The sequence below is a fragment of the Panthera tigris genome, chromosome B3, assembly GCF_018350195.1.
Source record: "Panthera tigris isolate Pti1 chromosome B3, P.tigris_Pti1_mat1.1, whole genome shotgun sequence".
NCBI lineage: Eukaryota > Metazoa > Chordata > Mammalia > Carnivora > Felidae > Panthera > Panthera tigris.
This window is the reverse complement of record NC_056665.1, coordinates 91,120,612-91,141,124: the sequence shown is the minus strand read 5'-3', so window position 1 is coordinate 91,141,124 and position 20,513 is coordinate 91,120,612. Positions and strand designations below refer to the sequence as shown.

The 20,513-nt window shown below is 36.4% G+C and overlaps 1 long non-coding RNA gene across 1 annotated transcript in view; it reads right to left on the bottom strand.

The window, feature by feature from the left end:
* The window catches only part of LOC102951644, a 117,993-nt gene that overhangs the window by 43,812 nt on the left and 53,668 nt on the right, over positions 1-20,513 (bottom strand). The gene's annotated exons all lie outside the window — the stretch shown is intronic.

Genomic DNA, 20,513 nt, shown 5'->3' with positions numbered 1-20,513 from the left:
GGCAGAAAGCCGCCACAGCAGGGCAAAAATGTCTAGAGCTTAGTAGCAAGAAAAATGCCTTTTTAACCCTGAGGTAGTATGTTCTGGCTTAGCCCCTAGAAAAGTTGAGAACAGATATGGTGTCTGGTGCCTGCTGTAAACAGCCATCTGCTCAGCGCTGGGACTTTGATTTCTACTGGCCCTAACCCCTAACACCGCATACCTTCTAAACCCCTTTTCTCTCACATACAAGAGTTAATGATCACTGTTTTATTGTCTCTTTCTGCACGTCCATCATGCTTGTTAGTCTTCTAATCCTAATAGATATGGAGCAAGGACCCTTACTTGGGGCTCATGTCTCTTTCTATACATTAGCCTCTTGTATTGAATTCTGCGTTTACTCTCTTGCTGGAAAAGAGAGAACTCCAGACTCAAAGTCTTCAACAGCAAAGGAGATGGCAGGCGCCATTTCCCACCCCTGCCTCCAAGCCTAGACATGCAGACACCTGCCCAAACCAGTTTAGCACAAACTCTCCACCTAACTTACTAACAGCATGCCCCACCCCCATGTTCTCCTGCAGACCTGCTCCTTCTAATAGCCTGTGGCCAGAGCCTATCTAAAGCAGTGCCACAAGCCTGGCAGTGTGCAAGTAGCCCTTTCAGGGCCAGCACCACTGCAAAGTGACCTCTGTCCCAGGCAAAAGGGAAGACAACCACCACATACACCATATCCACTGCTGCCCCAGCAGTCATCTGGGGGCAGACATCTCATCTGACTGCAGGACCCCAACAGCAAGAATGATTCTCAGGGGACAAAATGAGGAAAGTGCCCAGATGTTCATCGCTGTTGAATCTCTGGAAAATGCCTGATCTGATTCAATTCAAGCCCAGAGTGGTCCCTGACTGGCTCACTAACAACATATGGATCAAACCCTGACAACATTAGGCAAAGAGAACCATTGTAGATAACTAGACTGAAGGCAAAAGTGGCTCAGCCATAACAGTAGAGAATAGGCATACACATAGTAAACATTCTTGATGTTCCAGGTTCTGGTGAACAGGGACATTGTGCTGTAGGCACTATAGGACCTCTCCTTCATAAAACCACTACTCTTAAGAGCAAGGCATGTAGCTAACTTTCCTAACACATAGAAATAGACACAGAGTTAGACAAAATGAGGAAACAGAGGAATATGACCCAAATGAAAAGTCAGGACAAAATCACGGCAAGAGAGCTAAACAAAATAGAGCTAAGTGATATGCTTAATAGGAAATTTAAAGTAATGGTCATAAAGATATTCAATGGACTTGAGAAAAGAGTGGAGGACCTCAGTGAGACCTTCAACAAAGAGATTGAAACCATAAAAATATAACCAATCGTAAATGAAGAACTCAATAACTGAAATTAAAAATGCACTAGATGGAAAAAACAGTGGATGAGAGGAAACAGAAGAATGGATCAGAGACCTGGAACACAAAGTAATGGAAAGCAATCAAGCCTAATAGGAAAGAGAAAAAATAATAGTAATGAAAAATGAAAATAGACTTAGGGAAACATCATCAAGCATAATAGCATCCACATTATAGGGATCCCACAAAGAGAACAGAGTAAAAAGGGGACAGAAAATGTATTTGAATAATAGTAGAAAATGTCCCATTTATAATCCCATTTACAATCACACCAAAAATAACAAAATACTTAGGAATAAACTTAACCAAGGAGTTGAAAGACCTATACTCTGAAAAGTGTGAAACACTGATGAAAAAAACTGAAAATGACACAAACAGAAAGATACTCCATGCTCATGGATTGGAAGAATAAACATTGTTAAAATTTCACTACTACCCAAAGCAATCTACAGATTTAATGTAATCCCCATGAAAATACCAACAGCATTTTTTATAGAATTAGAACAAATTACCTTAAAATTTGCAATCACAAGAGAAACAAAATAGCTAAAGCAAACTTGTAAAAGGAAACTAACTAGAGTTATCAAAATAACAGATTTCAAGATATACTACAAATCTGTAGTTATCAAAGCAGTGTGGTATTGACACATAAATAGACACACAGATCAATGGAATAGAGAAACCAGAAATAAACCCACATTTATATGGTCAATTAATCTTCAACAAAGAAGGCAATAGGAAAAAAGACAGTCTCTTCAACAAATGGTTGGGAAAACTGGACCACTACATGGAAAAGAATGAAACTATACCCCCTTCTTATGCCACACACAAATATAAACTCAAAATGGATTAAGGACCTAAATATGAGACATGAAACCATAAAAATATTCAAAGAAAACACAGGCAATAATCTCTTTGACATGGCCTGGAGCAATCTTTTTCTAGTGTCTCCTGAGGCCATGGAAACAAAAGGAAAAACAAACTATTGGGACTAAATCAAAATAAAGAAGACATGAATAGATATTTCTCCAAAGAAGACATGCAGAAAGATGGCTAACATATGCATGAAAAGATGTTCAACATCACTCATTATCAGGGAAATGCAAATAAAATCCACAATGAGATATCACCTCACGCCTGTCAGAATGGCTAAAATCAAAAACAAAAGAAACAAGTATTGGCAAAGATATGGGAAAAAATGAACCCTTGTGCATGCACTGTTACAGGAATACAAACTGGTGTATCCACTGAAGAAAACCTTATGGATATTCCATAATAAATTAAAAATATATTTACTATATGATCCAGTAATTCCACTAATGGGAATTTATCCAAAGAATATGAAAATACTAGTTCAAAAATATATATGCACCCCTGTTGGTTGGAGCATTATTTACAATGGCCATATTATGGAAGTAACTCAAGTGTCTATCAATAGGTAAATGGATAAAGAAGAAATAGTAAATATACACAATGGAATATTACTCAGCCATAAAAAGAATGAATCTTGCCATTTGCAACACCATGGATGGATCTAAAGGGTATAATGCTAAGTGAAATAAGTCAATGAAAGACATATATCATATGATTTAACCATAAGTGGAATTTAAAAAACAGAACAAATGAACAATGTAAAAAAGAGAAAAATGAAAAAACAGACTGGTAACTCTAGAGAATGATGGTTACCAGAGGGTGGGGTATGGGTGAAAAAGATAAAAGGAATAAGAGGTACAAACATCCAGTTATAAGATAATTAAGTCAAGGAGATGAAAAGTATAGCATAGGGAATATAATTAATAATATGGCAATAACATTGTATGATGACTACACCAATTGTGGTGTTATGTATAGAATTATTGAATCAATATGTTATATATTTGAAACTAATATAACATTATATGTCAGTTATACTTCAATTAAAAAAAGTAGTTACATAATGAGTCTTTCACTTGAGTTAAAAAATGCATCAAATACAAAAAGTCTTAAATAATTGTGAATATCAAATGATATTGTATATGAAAATGTACTTTAAACCATAATATCCAGTTATCATTTGAATATATTTTCTTGAAAAGCAACAATATTTTACACTGTCCAAAAACATTAATATAGATAGGAGCCATAATCTTATTTATGAAAATATTTCCATCAGTTCACATTGTCCTACAAGTTAAATCTCATGTATAAGTTCTTTATTTTCTTAGTGTTTACCCTATATTTGATTAACCTGTAGTACTGTGACACAGTATAAATCTATTCCATAAAATTCTTTAAGCCTAAATATAATTATCTTGCTTGGCAGTAATTTGCTTTAATTGGCTTATTATCTTCTCATATTACATTTTACTGCTTTTGGCATGGGGCTCTTTAAAACAAATTTATTAAATGGTATCAGTCAACCATGGAAATAGATGAAAAATATTTACCAGCCCACAAAATGTTTTACCAGCCCTTCTGCTTTTGTGGCATCCCAACTGTAGTAAAGTTAATGTGATTAGCATCCTTTATGACTCACATAGCAAAAGTTTTTTTTTTTTTTTTCCCTCTGAACCCACAATGAAAGGCTAATTTCCAAAAGCTAATCATTATCTCTGAATTATTTCCAACTGGAAGCTGTGAACATCATGATCTAATAATATCTTGAATATCACTAAATTAAATAATTATTCTATAATCAATATTTAAATATATTCGTGTATATTTTAAAACCTGAATATTTAATGGAATAGGAGACAAGAGGGAGAATACAGTCAAGGCAAGAAATTATCAAATCTATTTTTCTCCTGTGATGACTATATCCCAATAATCACTAAACATTTTCCAAAGTAACTTAATTATTTTGTTTGAGAAGAAAGAGATGAAGCCTCAACCACTATGCTCAACAATTCTTTTTGTGTTATTTATAGGGAGATCAGTGTCTGAGAATTGCCAACAGGAAGGAACTGATGAAGAAAGGGGACTTATGCAAATCCCTTGTGACTATCTTAGACTTCTAATGCTGTGCCACTGCTTCCTAGCAGCCCGTTGCTGAGTGACAGCATGAGAATATGACTCTAGAAACACGATTCTTATCGCTAATATTAATTAAATGTAGAGCCTTAGATTTGTCATTTAATCTTGTTGGATGTTGATGTCCTCAATGTTAGAATAGATTTAGATAATTAGGTAATTTCTACAGCCCATCTGGATTATTAGACTTTTGTATCACTGTTTGGCCTGTTTGACAAAGGGTGACATGACATACCTCCTGAGAAGTGCATCCTCAAGGCCACATTGCTTAAGATACATATCATTTTTAAATTTGTTAAGAGGAATCCATAACTCTACCTATTGATTTATCAACAAAATGTGCAAATCACCTATTCTAAGCAACCAAGAAAGATGTAAAAGAAATAGAAAACAGCATCTATCCTTGATGCCACATATGAAACAAAAACATATGTGAGGATAGAAATGTGTATTTACTGTTGGTAGTCTTCATAGAGGGATTTTCACAAAAAATAGAGAGTTCAAAAGGTACAAAAATGGCAAAGCTTGAAACTGGAAGGAAACTAATATTGATAGAACAGAATCCAGAAAAAGAAATTGATGAGTTGTAGATTCAGTCAAAAATTAGATTTTATTATAGATAAGTAAAGGGAAGAGACAGTTCTCTTATTAAAGGAGTCATCAAAAATATCAAATTCTTCTAGGATCTCAAGTCTCATTAGATTTGTCAACAAGATGGCATTGTTGACCTCGATGAGGACAGTTAGGAGTACTTAAAATCTTTATAGTCAGTTTCCTTCTCCAATTGCTTGTAAAGCTCTTTGATTCTTTGACTCACGAAGAAAAAAAAGTTCTTGGGGGTACAATCAAGTTAGTATAGGCACATAGAAATATCAAGTTGGAGTTGTCATATCCTTCTTATATTGGCATTTGTTCTGTTACATTTGTATTTGGTCTTTTTGTCCTGGCTTTTAACAATGTGGTTGTTATTAGTAGGCTTGATCAATGTTGAATGGGTTACATTTATAAGGAGACTATTCTTTCTAAATTTACACCACCTTCTGCTTTGTGAAATCATGGTATTTGGTTCCGTTTCTTGAGAGATTCAAAACATTCTATGATGTAAATGAAATGATTTAGGAAAGAAAATCATTTTGGGCCAGATCTACTTTTTAAATTTTTATTTAATTTTAAAAAGCAGTGCATTTAACAGCAAATTCACACATGTTGAAGTGATGTAATCTTCACCCACACTGCATATGCTTATTCACAAAATTGGAGTTGAAAATTTTATAAACTTTTTTTTTAAGTTTGTCTTATGCTCAATGCCCATTTGCTCTATATTTCCCTTTCAGTATAGAATTGTGTATATTTGTGAACTGGGCAATCATTTCCAGCAAGCTCTTTTTTTTTTTTTTTTTTTTGTAGACTATGTCTCGTTGTGAGTCAAAAGCTTAAATGTTCCTAACCAAAAGAGAGCTCCTAGGATTCATCCTGCAGCATTATATGGATTTTCTACTTTGCTCTAGCCATGCCTATGAGAAGGCATTTGGAAGTTATGCTCCTACTGGTTTGATGGCATGCTGTCTTCCTGAATTTGGTGAGGCAGTATCTTAGAAATTTGTATCAGAAGGGGATCTCTTGTCAATTAGGACAAGTTGCACAGCCTGTCTTCAAAGTCTGGCCTTTGATTTCACACATTTTCCCAGGAAGTTAGAACTTTCTGTCTAATCATGGTGGCATTCAATTTCTTATCCCATCATAATACCTTTAATATGTTGCTTACATATAAAGAAGGGTGGAAATCCCAACATAGAGGGTTTTATTATTATCAATGTTTTAATATAGTGGGGTTTCTTTTAGTTTATATTTAAGAGATATGTGAGTTCATAAAAACAAAATAACTAATTTTAACCCTCATGATATCAAATATCTCACAGAAAAAGAAAAGGAACCCAAGGAAGAATATAACGACAAAGTACAAATAAGAATTAGAAGTAAACAGGGGCGCCTAGGTGGCTCAGTCAGTTGAGCATCTGACTTCAGCTCAGGTCATGATCTCAGTTTGTGGGTTCGAGCCCCACATCAGGCTTTTCCACTGTCAGCCTGTCAGCACAGAGTCTACTTCAGATCCTCTGTCCCCTCTATCTGCCCCTCTCCTGCTTGTGCTCTCCCCCAAAATAAATAAATATTAAAAAAATAATTACAAGTAAACAGAAAACACATACAAATCTTTAGCTGTATTACAGGCATGAAACAATACAGTGGAATCAGATTTGACAAGAAGTTGTCAAAAGCAATGGAATTATCAAGGAAGATAATCTGCAATTGATATTTATCTATTATTGTTACAAATAAATCTCTCTTTAAGAATACAGTGTACCAAAACCCATATAGTAAAAAAATGGAATATATCATGTATTTCATCTTTACCTATCTTTCAAAAGTGTTCTATACTGTATCACGAGAAATACAATAGATGTACATTATTTATGAATACAAATATATATCTATATTGAGTTGTCATACTCTTTTTGTCTTTTTTTTTGAATGTTTATTTATTTTTGAGAGAAAGAGAGAGACTGAACAGTAATTTAATATGAATGCATTCCTTCAAATTTTGCAAAACAAAGACTATGCATGCATGATCAAAACTGAAAGACCAGTCAGGCAGTGGAACCTTTACGCTTACCCCTACTTTTCCACTAAGAGAATCCTCTCTTCTTCCTCCCTTTCTGCCTTGTGTTTTTTTTTTTTTTTTTTTTTAGACTAACATTTCTTTCAAGGTCCAACACAAGGTCAGTTCTTTGGAAAAACAGTTCAGGGTCCTCAAAAGAGAAAGAATCACTCTCTCCTCTCTGGCCTAGTAGACCCCATTGAACGTTAGTTCTGTCATAGAAATTTAGGGATGTGCACTGTATGTTCCCATATTGTCCTCCTCTCATGGGTGGTTTATTTTCAGACAGTATGGATCACATTTTTACATATTACTGAAACCTAAAACAAGTGTTTTGCATATGCTAAGATCTTAAAAATTACATATTTAATTAATTGATGAATACTTAAGTGCTGGTATTGTGGCTTTGCATGTGCTAAACTTTCTTACAGGTATATCATTTTTTTGATCCAATCTGCATTTTTTTTCTCATTTTCTTAAAAAATTATTGTTTATTTATATTTGAGAGAAAAAGAGAGAGAGAGAGAGAGAGAGAGAGAGAGAGAGAGAGAAACAGGTGAGGGGCAGAGAGAGAGGAAGACAGAATGTGAAGCAGGATCCAGGCTCTGAGCTGTCAGCACACCTCAACTCAGGAGCCATGAGATCATGACCTAAGCAGAAGTTGGATGCTTAACTGACTGAGCCACCCAGGTGCCCCCTTTTTTTTTCTCGGTTTTGAACACCAATAATGATTGTTCATGTTTCTGGGAAGGCTGCTCGCCCACATGAGCTTCAAAGCAATTGCATTCATCTTGAAACATAACTCTGTTAGAGCAGGTTATCTGTACTTAGTCATGTCTTCTTTCCCAAGGCTATGAACTCTTTACAGGTGGAAAGCCATGCATTTTTTGCTACATACATTTGCATTACAATAATGTAGAGAATATGTAGTTACATAAATGTTATGGATTGCATCTGCTGGTCACTCCAGAGCTCTGAAAGCCAAAGTGTCTGGTAAGTTTCAGTGACTATAACATAGCATACACTCATGAAAATTATTTAATATTTAAAGACTACGGTGTTAGTAAATCCGAGGCAAAGGTAGTTTTTTTGTTTGTGTGTTTGTTTTGTTTTTTTAATAGAAACTCCAGTAAAATCCCTTCACAGAAATAAAATGCTCAGAGTGACCTTGGCATGTGGTCAATGGGGGACACATTCTGCACACATTATTAAACACTCATTTTAATTGTAACTTAAATTTGTGGTAAAGGGAATCATTTTCCTTCATTAGTCTCTATTGTGTAATATCAAAAAAAAAGTACAAGAGAATTGCAGATAAAAAGCTCCAATGACCTTCTTCAAATGCATTTAGAAAAACTCCTTGTAGTTTATATTTTAAAGTTTTTCAGTATAAAATATATTTTGTTGAGTACTTAAGATTCAAGAAAGTATTGTGGATCATTACGGAAAGTTTAAATATTATAGAAAAGAAGTGAAAACTTGTCTAAGCACACAATCTATAGAAAATTCCTGCTAATATTTTGGAATGTTTATTTCTGTTTTGTGTATACACAATCATCAAGATTATCGATTCATAGCTCCTTCCCTTCCTCTCTACAGTTTATTTTCACAATGCAATTAGTAACTTAGAATTCACCAGCTAACATTGTCAATTTAACACTAAACTGTATCTAACTCTGTAGATCCTGCATTCCACTCCTGTTTATCTTAATAACCTTTCTCATTCTTATTGTTACCAATACACTATTTTTCCTTTTATGTTGTTCTACTTCATCAATATGTATTCCTACCAGCATTACTTTTTGGCTTGCTAATTTATAACATCCAAAGAGTATAATTTAGTTTTTATCACATAAGTTAAATTCAATTCCCTTTATTTATTAATGTAAACTTTATATGGCCACATGTAAGTTCATATAAATTGCTCTATTAATGAGGTTTATCATAATATACTAAAATAACTTTTTATCTTCAAAATAATGTAGACTCATTGTAAACCCTTCAAATAATAAAGAAATCTATAAATTAGAAAATAGTCCAGTATCAGGGCACCTGAGTGGCTCAGTCAGTTAAGCATCCAAGTCTTGATTTCAGCTCAGGTCGTAATCTCGTGGTTTGTGGGATGGAGCCCCTTGTCAGCCTCTCTGTGCTGACAGCACAGAACCTGCTTAGGATTCCCTCTCTCCCTCTCTCTGTCCTCTTCCCCCATTCTCTCTCTCTCTCTCTCTCAATCTCTCTCTCTCTAGGTAAACATAAAAAAAAAAAAAGAAAACAATTCAGGATCGCCATCAAAGAGACAGTTTGAGGCTTGATATAAATCTTCCCAGATATAAATATCATACTCAGTTTTGAAACATTATTCCACTTGGCATATGTATACATACATCAGCTTTTACAGATAAAATATGTAAATTGGTGTCCAGTGTGGGGTCATTTAGACTAAATCTGATTTATATTCTTCTAGTGAATCTTTTATCATTTGCGCATCTCTGTGCATGTTTCTAAAACAGACATATTTAGGAGTGATATTACAAATTTTGAGTTAATAAAGAAATTGTCCCACATCAAGGGGTATTCTGATGCACACACTTGCAAACATTATTTGAAATTACTTGTCTAACCCCATTTGATAATGCTGGTAATTATAAATCCTTTCTACTCTATGTTATACTGTATTAAAAGGTAAAATTAATAATCAGAATGCCATACAAATAAAAAATAAATTTATGAATTGCATCTGCTTTATCTTTAAATAGAAAGACCTTCAATACATGTTAAAAGATACATGGAAAAACAAAACAAAACAAACGTTGCTCTTTGGCGAAGATAAAGCATCATTTCTGTATGTTAGCATGAGGATATATCCAGAAAAGAGGGGTTAATGGTTGTTGGCTCAATTTGTGCAACTTGAATGGTTTTTTTTTGTTTGTTTGTTTTGTTCTTTTGTGGGCAGAGGGCTTGAGGGTAAATTAAGACAACATTTAGCTCTGCTTCTTATTAGCTGTACATAAATTCTCCCAAGAGCCTAATTAGCTCTGTCACAGTAAGTGTCTCATTCATTTACACAAGAGAACATTTTCCTTCCTTTTACATTTTGCCATGTAATAAACTACTGTAAAACTGAATTTAAACTTATTTATTAAGTAGTGATATAAAGTTTGCTGAAGATTACAATATTTCCTACAATTAAATGAACATTTTGATATTTTTGTGAAGCTTCAGATATTGACCTAATGTTAAATAATAGGCAGCAAAATGTCCTCATTTACTTACCATGTGGCCATTATATTCTGCATTAAATACAGATTTATTTTGGTGATTGAAATCTTTTACACTTCAATCACTAATTTTTACTTCTATTATCTTGCTAACTCCATAATAAATTATCTCTTGTTCCAAAAGCATTTATAGGATTTACTGTCCCTCATTTTATAAAGGAAGCAATTGTCACTGCTCCTTGCCATCTAATTTTCTTCCCCATTTCTATTCATATTTACTTTACTGTCAGGTTTGACAGCATTTACATTTTGTTTTCCTATCATAAATAAGTCTTGCATATTGTTTATGGATTGCTGATTCTAAAATGAAAAAGCAATCATTTTTTATGCCTTTGTGTCCTCACATATATGTTTCACATTACATTCATTATAACTTTCTTGTTACACGCTTTTTGGGGCTCTTTTGTGTGTCTAATGAATTTCTTTTAGTTGGGACCTGTGTAGCTTTCAGAGTGATTACTGGGATCAGATGTTTGAGAATCGAGTCCTAGCTTTGCAATTTACTGTGTCAACTTCTATTTAATCTCTGTTTCTTCATTTCCTTACATTTGAAATGGATAAAAGGACTGCAAAGCAGATATGGGTGATTAAAGGATTCATTGAGATGACACATATACACATATATTTGATTTAGACTGAAAGATGGTCCCAAAATTCATACAGGTCCTAATCACTGGAACTTCTCTATGTTACCTTTCACGGGAAGATGGGGAGTCTATCCTGGATGATCCAGATAAATCCTAATGTAATAACAATCTTTATCAGAAGGAATCAGAGGGGGATTTGACAAAGAAGAAAAGAGAAGTATAAATTGGAGTGATGCAGCCAAAAGTCAAAAAAACCCAACAGCCACCAGATTCTGGAATAGGCAAGGATTAAAGAATTTTTTTTTCTTAGAGCCTCCTAAAGGAACCAAACCTGATACCGTCAAAGTCATAATTCATAACATGTATTCCTCATAATTTTCCATAAATTAGCGATTATCTCATCTACATTTTACAGCTGATAAAAACTAAGTTTCAGCAAGGTTAAGTAACTTGCCCAAAGTTATCAAGAGGAGGCTTGCTCATCAAAAGAAGTTTTAAATTTACTCATTTCATTTTTCTTTTGATTAAATTTGTTTATATATCTTTATACTTTTCCACATTCAAAGTCCACTTTATCATATTCAAAGGTCCTCCGATCTTTATATATGGATAGCTCAGTCCATGACACATACATCATAGACAAGCTCACCCAATAAAAGATCAGCTTCTTACCATTATGTGTATGCCCACTCACAGTCACTAAGTGGTGCCTCAGTTTCTCTGTGGTCTCAGAAACTTAAAATTTTATATTAGCAATAACATGCACTTCTAGAGTGAAATTCTACTCATTGTCACACTCAGGCCCCCCTTTTTTTTTAAATAGCAGAACAAATGCTTTTAGTCAAAAGAGCACTAGACTTCAAGTCAAACAATTTGAGTTTAAATTCTATTTCTACTAGTATGTTAACTGATGCCCTTGAAAATATCACCATAATTTTCTAAGCCTGTTTCTTCTTTAAAATGACACTAGTTATACCTGCCTCAATGGTTTATTGTAAAACTTAATGAAAAAAATGTGAAAGAAAATATCCAGGATGCACTTTGACAAATATTAGTCCTCAGTGTAATTTTCTCTCTCCGTTATCAAAGCCCAGAGACAACACATTTGAAATCACCAATATTAATGGTGCTCTTTGTTTAGAAAATACAGTACCATTTTCACTTACTATTAGTTCAATCATGCTTTCATTTTTTTTTTGAGAGTGTCAATGGCATTCTATATTCATACTTATATTAGAAACCTATTAGAGTTTTAAAATTTCACTTGTATGGGGCACCTGGGTGGCTCAGTCGGTTGGGCATCCGATTTCGGCTCAGGTCATGATCTCAAAACTCCTGAGTTTGAGCCCCGTGTAGGACTCTGTGCCATCAGCTCAGAGACTGGATCCTGCTTCGGATTCTGTGTCTCCCTCTCTCTCTCTCTCTCTCTCTGCTCCTTCCCTGCTCACTCTCTGTCTCTCTCTGTCTTTCAAAAATAAATAAACATTAAAAAAAATTTAAAAAAATTAAATTTTATTTATATAAACTGTTTTTTTTTAAGTTTATTTATTTGTTTTGAAAGAGAGAAACTGAGAGAGAGCACGAGAGGGGTAGAGGCACTTAACTGCTTGAGTCACCCAGGTGCCTCAACTTTTATAAAATATTTAAAAATTTTCTTCACAGGATTTTTCAAAGAACCGATTAAATGGAATCTCTTAGAAATACTGAGTGTGGGGATGGCACCAAATATCTATGTCTTAATGTTCCTACATTCTAGGACTTCAAGGAACTAAATTCCAAAAGAAAAAACAATATCAATAATTTAAACCACAAACTATCAACCCTGTTACTTATTTGAAAGACAAGAAAAATCTTCTTTAAGAAAGAACCGCAATGTATACAACCTTATCGTTCTTGAAAATTGAGTTAGGGCTTATGGTCCCTCATTGCTCCTGGTATTTTCAAAGTAAATGTCAGATTTATACTTCAAAGAAAACCCAGCTTGCCACCATGTCACTTTCTATATTATTGGCCTGCCAACGATGAGATCACTATCTCTATAGCTTACGATACAAGTAGAGGTAACTGTGACTTCATATATTAATTACTTTGTACATAAAAGAACAGATGTCACAGCATAATTTTGCGACCAGCTTCATAGCATGCATATTTCAATAAAAATTTTAATACATTTTAACTAAAATATCATTGTGATTATCATAGTAATTCATTATTAGAACTCAATGCTTAATTTTTCAAAAACTAACATATAATTTCTAGAAGGCAGAGAGTATTAGGCAGTGTCAGATACTTTTTGAGACAGTTAGTTTAACTCTTTTATAATCACCAATTATACTACACTCTTGACCTCACACTTGTGTGACAAAAGCAAATGTCTTTGCAGTTTGAGTTGCATTAAATCAAAATCACACCTGCTATGTATTATTGACTCCCGCAAAAATCTCTAGAAAGTTTCTTAGCTGAGATAAATGCAATAACAAAGTCGACAACTGTTGCAGCCTGACTTTAGGCCTCCAATGGTTTCCATTAGCACAGATTAATTTGTTTTCTTAGTAAGATGTGAATATAGACAACATTAGTTTAATATCTCCCAAAACTCAATTACCATGCCTGGTCTCTGATTTAGGAAAAGTGATTTCTGTTTTACTAAAGGTAAATTAAGATTTATTTCTGGTAAATATATATGTATATATATTTTCCAAATAACTGTATATAGAACTATATATATAGTTCTAACATATATAACTATATAACTATCTATCTATCTATAGATATATATGGACATAGAGAGAGAGAGAGAGAGAGAGAGAGAGAGAGGCAGAGAGAGAGAGAGAGGGATGGAGGGAAGGGGAGAGAGGGAGAGAGAGAGAGAGAGAGAGAGAGAGAGAGAGATATCAGTGAAGAGTGGCAGAGAGAGAGAATATTAAGTAGGTTCCACACATGATGGATCATGACTTGAGCCAAAATGAAGAGTCAGATGCTCAACAGACTGAGCACCCCAAGACAATCTTGGTAAAGAGTTTTTCCTAAATCAAACTCCAATAGGTAGAAAGTTTTGACAACTTTTCAATTCAACTCAGAATTGAGTTGTCAGAATATATGATATTTCAATGCATATTTTTATAAACAATAATAGAATCAATAATTTTAGTAAGAAGTTAATGCATGAGGGAGGAATACCTCCTAAGGAGAAGATAACTTCCATAAATTAGGAACCAGTCATGTTGTCTCAAATTTTTACCTAGAAATTCATGTAGTTGATGCAAACAGAAAATAAGGGAATAAAACCGCCAACGTTTAAAAATAATGAATCCTGGGGTGCCTATGTGGCTCAGTTGGTTAAGCATCTGACGTTGGTTCAGGTCATGATCTCATGGTTCATGGGTTCGAACCCTGCGTCAGGCTCTGTGCTGACAGCTCAGAGCCTGGAGCCTGCTTCAGATTCTGTGTCTCCCTCTCTCTGACTTTCCGCTGCTCCACTGTCTCTCTCTCTCAAAAATAAATAAACATTAAAAAAAAGAAAGATTGGAGGATCCTGGGAAGATGGTGGCGTAGGAGGACGCTGGGCTTACCATGCGTCCTGCTTATCACTTAGATTCCACCTACACCTGCCTAAATAACCCAGAAAACCATCAGAAGACTAGCAGAACGGAGTCTCTGGAGCCAAGTGCAGACGAGAGGCCCACGGAAGAGGGTAGGAAGGGCGGAGAGGTGGTGCACGCTCCACGGACTGGCGGGAGGGAGCCAGGGTGGAGGGGTGGCCCGCCTGTCAAGCAGACCCCCGAGTCTGGCTTGCTAAAACGGAGGGGCTGGACGGAGTGTTCTGACAGCAAGCTGGACTTAACATCTGGAAGGTTATAAGCTAACAGCTCTGCTCGGAGAACGGGAGGGCTGGAGGACAACAGGAGGGAGAGTTGTTGAGACCCAGACAACAGAGCTCAGCATGGCTGGAACAAAGGCGCTCGCCAGCGCCATCTCCCTCCCCATTCCCCATCCAAATTCCCAAAGGGAACCAGTTCCTGCCAGGGAACTTGCTTGCCCCCACAAACACCCAAAGGTGTGTTTCTGTGGATGCATCCCTCCAGCGGATCTGACTCCCTCCCGCTGCAGCAGGGCCCCTCTGGAAGCTGATCTCCGAAGGAAAAGTGAGCTGAGCCTGCCCCTCCCGCCCCTATGCACCTTGCCAATCCACCCTAGCTAATACTCCAGATCCCCAGCACCACAAGCCTGGCAGTGTGCAAGTAGCCCAGACAGGCCACGAAACCCCACAGTGAATCCCGCCCCTAGAGGAGGGGAAGAGAAGGCACACACCAGTCTGACTGTGGCCCCAGCAGTGGGCTGGGGGCAGACATCAGGTCTGACTGCGGCCCTGCCCACCAACTCCAGTTATACACCAGAGCACAGGGGAAGTGCCCCGCAGTCCCGCACCACTCCAGGGATTATCCAAAATGATGAAACGGAAGAATTCCCCTCAGAAAAACGTCCAGGAAATAAAAACAGCTAACGAACTGATTAAAACTGATTTAAACAATATAACAGAAAGCGAGTTTAGAAAAATAGTCACAAAATTAATCGCTGGGCATGAAAACAATATAAAGGACAGCAGAGAATCTCTTGCTACAGAGATCAAGGGACTAAGGAACAGGCAGGAGGAGCTAAAAAATGCTATCAACGAGTTGCAAAATAAAATGGAGACAACTACGGCTCGGATTGAAGAGGCAGAGGAGAGAATAGGTGAACTAGAAGATAAAGTTATGGAAAAAGAAGAAGCTGAGAAAAAGAGAGATAAAAAATCCAGGAGTATGAGGGGAAAATTAGAGAACTAAGTGATGCACTAAAGAGAAATAATCTACGCATAATTGGTATTCCAGAGGAGGAAGAGAGAGGGAAAGGTGCTGAAGGTACACTTAAAGAATTAATAGCTGAGAACTTCCCGGATCTGGGGAAGGAAAAAGGCACTGAAATCCAAGAGGCACAGAGAACTCTCTTCAGACATAACTTGAATCGATCTTCTGCATGACATATTATAGTGAAACTGGCAAAATGCAAGGATAAAGAGAAAATTCTGAAAGCAGCTAGAGATAAACGTGCTGTAACATATAAAGGGAGACCTGTAAGACTTGTGACTGATCTCTCTTTTGAAACTTGGCAGGCCAGAAAGGAATGGCAGGAATCTTCAATGTGATGAACAGAAAAAATATGCAGCCGAGTATCCTTTATCCAGCAAGTCTGTCATTTAGAATAGAAGGAGAGATAAAGGTCTTCCCAAACAAACAAAAACTGAGGGAATTCATCACCACGAAACCAGCCCTACAAGAGATCCTACGGGGGATCCTGTGAGACAAAGTACCAGAGAAATCGCTACAAGTATGGAAACCTACGGACATCACCATGACTCTAAACCCATATCTTTCTATAATAACACTGAATGTAAATGGACTAAATGCGCCAACCAAAAGACATAGGGTATCAGAATGGATAAAAAAACAAGACCCATCTATTTGCTGTCTACAAGAGACTCATTTTAGACCTAAAGACACCTTCAGATTGAGAGTGAGGGGATGGAGAACTATTTATCATGCCACTGGAAGTCAAAAGAAAGCTAGAGTAGCCATACTTATATCAGACAAACTAGACTTTAAATTAAAGGCTGTAACAAGAGATGAAGAAGAGCATTATATAATAATTACAGGGTCTATCCATCAGGAAGAGCTAACAATTCTAAATGTGTATGCGCCGAATACAGGAGCCCCCAAATATATAAAACAATTACTCACAAACATAAGCAACCTTATTGATAAGAATGTGGTAATTGCAGGAGACTTTAACACTCCACTTACAGAAATGGATAGATCATCTAGACACACGGTCAATAAAGAAACAAGGGCCCTGAATGATACATTGGATCAGATGGACTTGACAGATAGATTTAGAACTCTGCATCCCAAAGCAACAGAATATACTTTCTTCTCGAGTGCACATGGAACATTCTCCAAGATAGATCACCTACTGGGTCACAAAACAGCCCTTCATAAGTATACAAGAATTGAAATCATACCATGCATACTTTCAGACCACAATGCTATGAAGCTTGAAATCAACCACAGGAAAAAGTCTGGAAAACCTCCAAAAGCATGGAGGTTAAAGAAAACCATACTAAAGAATGAATGGGTCAACCAGGCAATCAGAGAAGAAATTAAAAAATATATGGAAACAAATGAAAATGAAAATACAACAATCCAAATGCTTTGGATGCAGCGAAGGCAGTCCTGAGAGCAACATACATCGCAATCCAGGCCTATCTCAAGAAACAAAAAAATCCCAAATACAAAATCTAACAGCATACCTAAAGGAAATAGAAGCAGAGCAGCAAAGACACCGCAAACCCAGCAGAAGAAGAGAAATAATAAAGATCAGAGCAGAAATAAATAATATAGGATCTACAAAAACTGTAGAGCAGATCAATGAAACCAAGAGTTGGTTTTTTGAAAAAATAAACAAAATTGACACACCTCTAGCCAGGCTTCTCAAAAAGAAAAGGGAGATGACCCAAATAGATAAAATCAGGAATGAAAATGGAATTATTACAACCAATCCCTCAGAGATACAAGCAATTATCAGGGAATACTATGAAAAATTATATGCCAACAAACTGGACAACGTGGAAGAAATGGACAAATTCCTAAACACCCACACACTTCCAAACCTCAATCAGGAGGAAATAGAAAGCTTGAACAGACCCATAACCAGCGAAGAAATTGAATCGGTGATCAAAAATCTCCCAACAAATAAGAGTCCAGGACCAGATGGCTTCCCAGGGGAGTACTACCAGACGTTTAAAGCAGAGATAATACCTATCCTTCTCAGGCTATTCCAAGAAATAGAAAGGGAAGGAAAACTGCCAGACTCATTCTATGAAGCCAGTATTACTTTGATTCCTAAACCAGACAGAGACCCAGTAAAAAAAGAGAACTACAGGCCAATATCCCTGATGAATATGGATGCAATAATTCTCAATAAGATACTAGCAAATCGAATTCAACAGCATATAAAAATAATTATTCACCATGATCAAGTGGGATTCATTCCTGGGATACAGGGCTGGTTCAACATTCGCAAATCAATCAACGTGATACATCACATTAATAAAAAAAAAGAGAAGAACCATATGATCCTGTCAATCGATGCAGAAAAGACCTTTGACAAAATTCAGCAAAATTTCTTAATAAAAGCCCTCGAGAAAGTCGGGAGAGAAGGAACATACTTACACATCATAAAAGCCATTTATGAAAAGCCCACAGCTAACATCATCCTCAATGGGGAAAAACTGACAGCTTTTTCCCTGAGATCAGGAACACGACAGGAATGTCCACTCTCACTGCTGTTGTTTAAAATAGTGTTGGAAGTTCTAGCATCAGCAATCAGACAACAAAAGGAAATCAAAGGCATCAAAATTGGCAAAGATGAAGTTAAGCTTTCGCTTTTTGCAGATGACATGATATTATACATGGAAAATCCGATAGACTCCACCGAAAGTCTGCTAGAACTGATACATGAATTCAGCAAAGTTGCAGGATACAAAATCAATGTACAGAAATCAGTTGCATTCTTATACACTAACAATGAAGCAACAGAAAGACAAATAAAGAAAATGATCCCATTCACAATTGCACCAAGAAGCATAAAATACCTAGGAACAAATCTAACCAAAGATGTAAAAGATCTGTACGCTGAAAACTAAAGAAAGCTTATGAATGAAATTGAAGAAGATATAAAGAAATGGAAAGACATTCCCTGCTCATGGATTGGAAGAATATTGTCAGAATCTCAATACTACCCAAAGCTATCTACACATCCAATGCAATCCCAATCAAAATTGCACCAGCATTCTTCTCGAAACTAGAACAAGCAATCCTAAAATTCATATGGAACCACAAAAGGCCCGAATAGCCAAAGTAATTTTGCTGAAGAAGACCAAAGCAGGAAGCATCACAATCCCATACTTCAGCCTCTACTACAAAGCTGTCATCATCAAGACAGCATGGTTTTGGCACAAAAACAGACACATAGACCAATGGAATAGAATAGAAACCCCAGAACTAGACCCACAAACGTATGGCCAACTCATCTTTGACAAAGCAGGAAAGAACATCCAATGGAAAAAAGACAGTCTCTTTAACAAATGGTGCTGGGAGAACTGGACAGCAACATGCAGAAGTTGAAACTAGACCACTTTCTCACACCATTGACAAAAATAAACTCAAAATGGATAAAGGACCTGAATGTGAGACAGGAAATCATCAAAACCCTAGAGGAGAAAGCAGGAAAAGACCTCTCTGACCTCAGCCGTAGCAATTTCTTACGTGACACATCCCCAAAGGCAAGGGAATTAAAAGCAAAAATGAACTACTGGGACCTTATGAAGATAAAAATCTTCTGCACAGCAAAGGAAACAACCAACAAAACTAAAAGGCAACCAACGGAATGGGAAAAGATATTTGCAAATGACATATCGGAAAAAGGGCTAGTATCCAAAATGTATAAAGAGCTCACCAAACTCCACACCCAAAAAACAAATAACCCAGTGAAAAAATGGGCAGAAAACACGAATAGACACTTGTGTAAAGAAGAAATCCAGATGGCCAACAGGCACGTGAAAAGATGCTCAACATCGCTCCTCATCAGGGAAATACAAATCAAAACCACCCTCAGATATCACCTCACGCCAGTCAGAGTGACCAAAATGAACAAATCAGGAGACTATAGATGCTGGAGAGGATGTGGAGAAACGGGAACCCTCTTGCACTTTTTGTGGGAATGCAAATTGGTGTAGCCCCTCTGGAAAACAGTGTGGAGGTTCCTCAAAAAATTAAAAATAGACCTACCCTATGACCCAGCAATAGCACTGCTAGGAATTTATCCAAGGGATACAGGAGTACTGATGCATAGGGGCACTTGTACCCCAATGTTTATAGCAGCACTCTCAACAATAGCCAAATTATGGAAAGAGTCTAAATGTCCATCAACTGATGAATGGATAAAGAAATTGTGGTTTATATACACAATGGAGTACAACGTGGCAATGAGAAAGAATGAAATATGGCCCTTTGTAGCAACATGGATGGAACTGGAGAGTGTGATGCTAAGTGAAATAAGCCATACAGGGAAAGACAGATACCATATGGTTTCACTCTTATGTGGATCCTGAGAAACTTAACAGAAACCCATGGGGGAGGGGAAGGAAAAAAAAAAAAAAAAAAGAGGTTAGAGTGGGAGAGAGCCAAAGCATTAGAGACTGTTAAAAACTGAGAACAAACTGAGGGTTGATGGGGGGTGGGAGGGAGGGGAGGGTGGGTGATGGGTATTGAGGAGGGCACCTTTTGGGATGAGCACTGGGTGTTGTATGGAAACCAATTTGAAAATAAACTTCATATACTGAAAAAAAAAGAGAATGAATCCTCAAGAGATGGATAACCTATATGTATTACATAAAATTATCTTCAAATTTTTACACACACATATATATGTACATATACACACATATACATATACACATACACATATATGCATACACACACACACACACACACACAC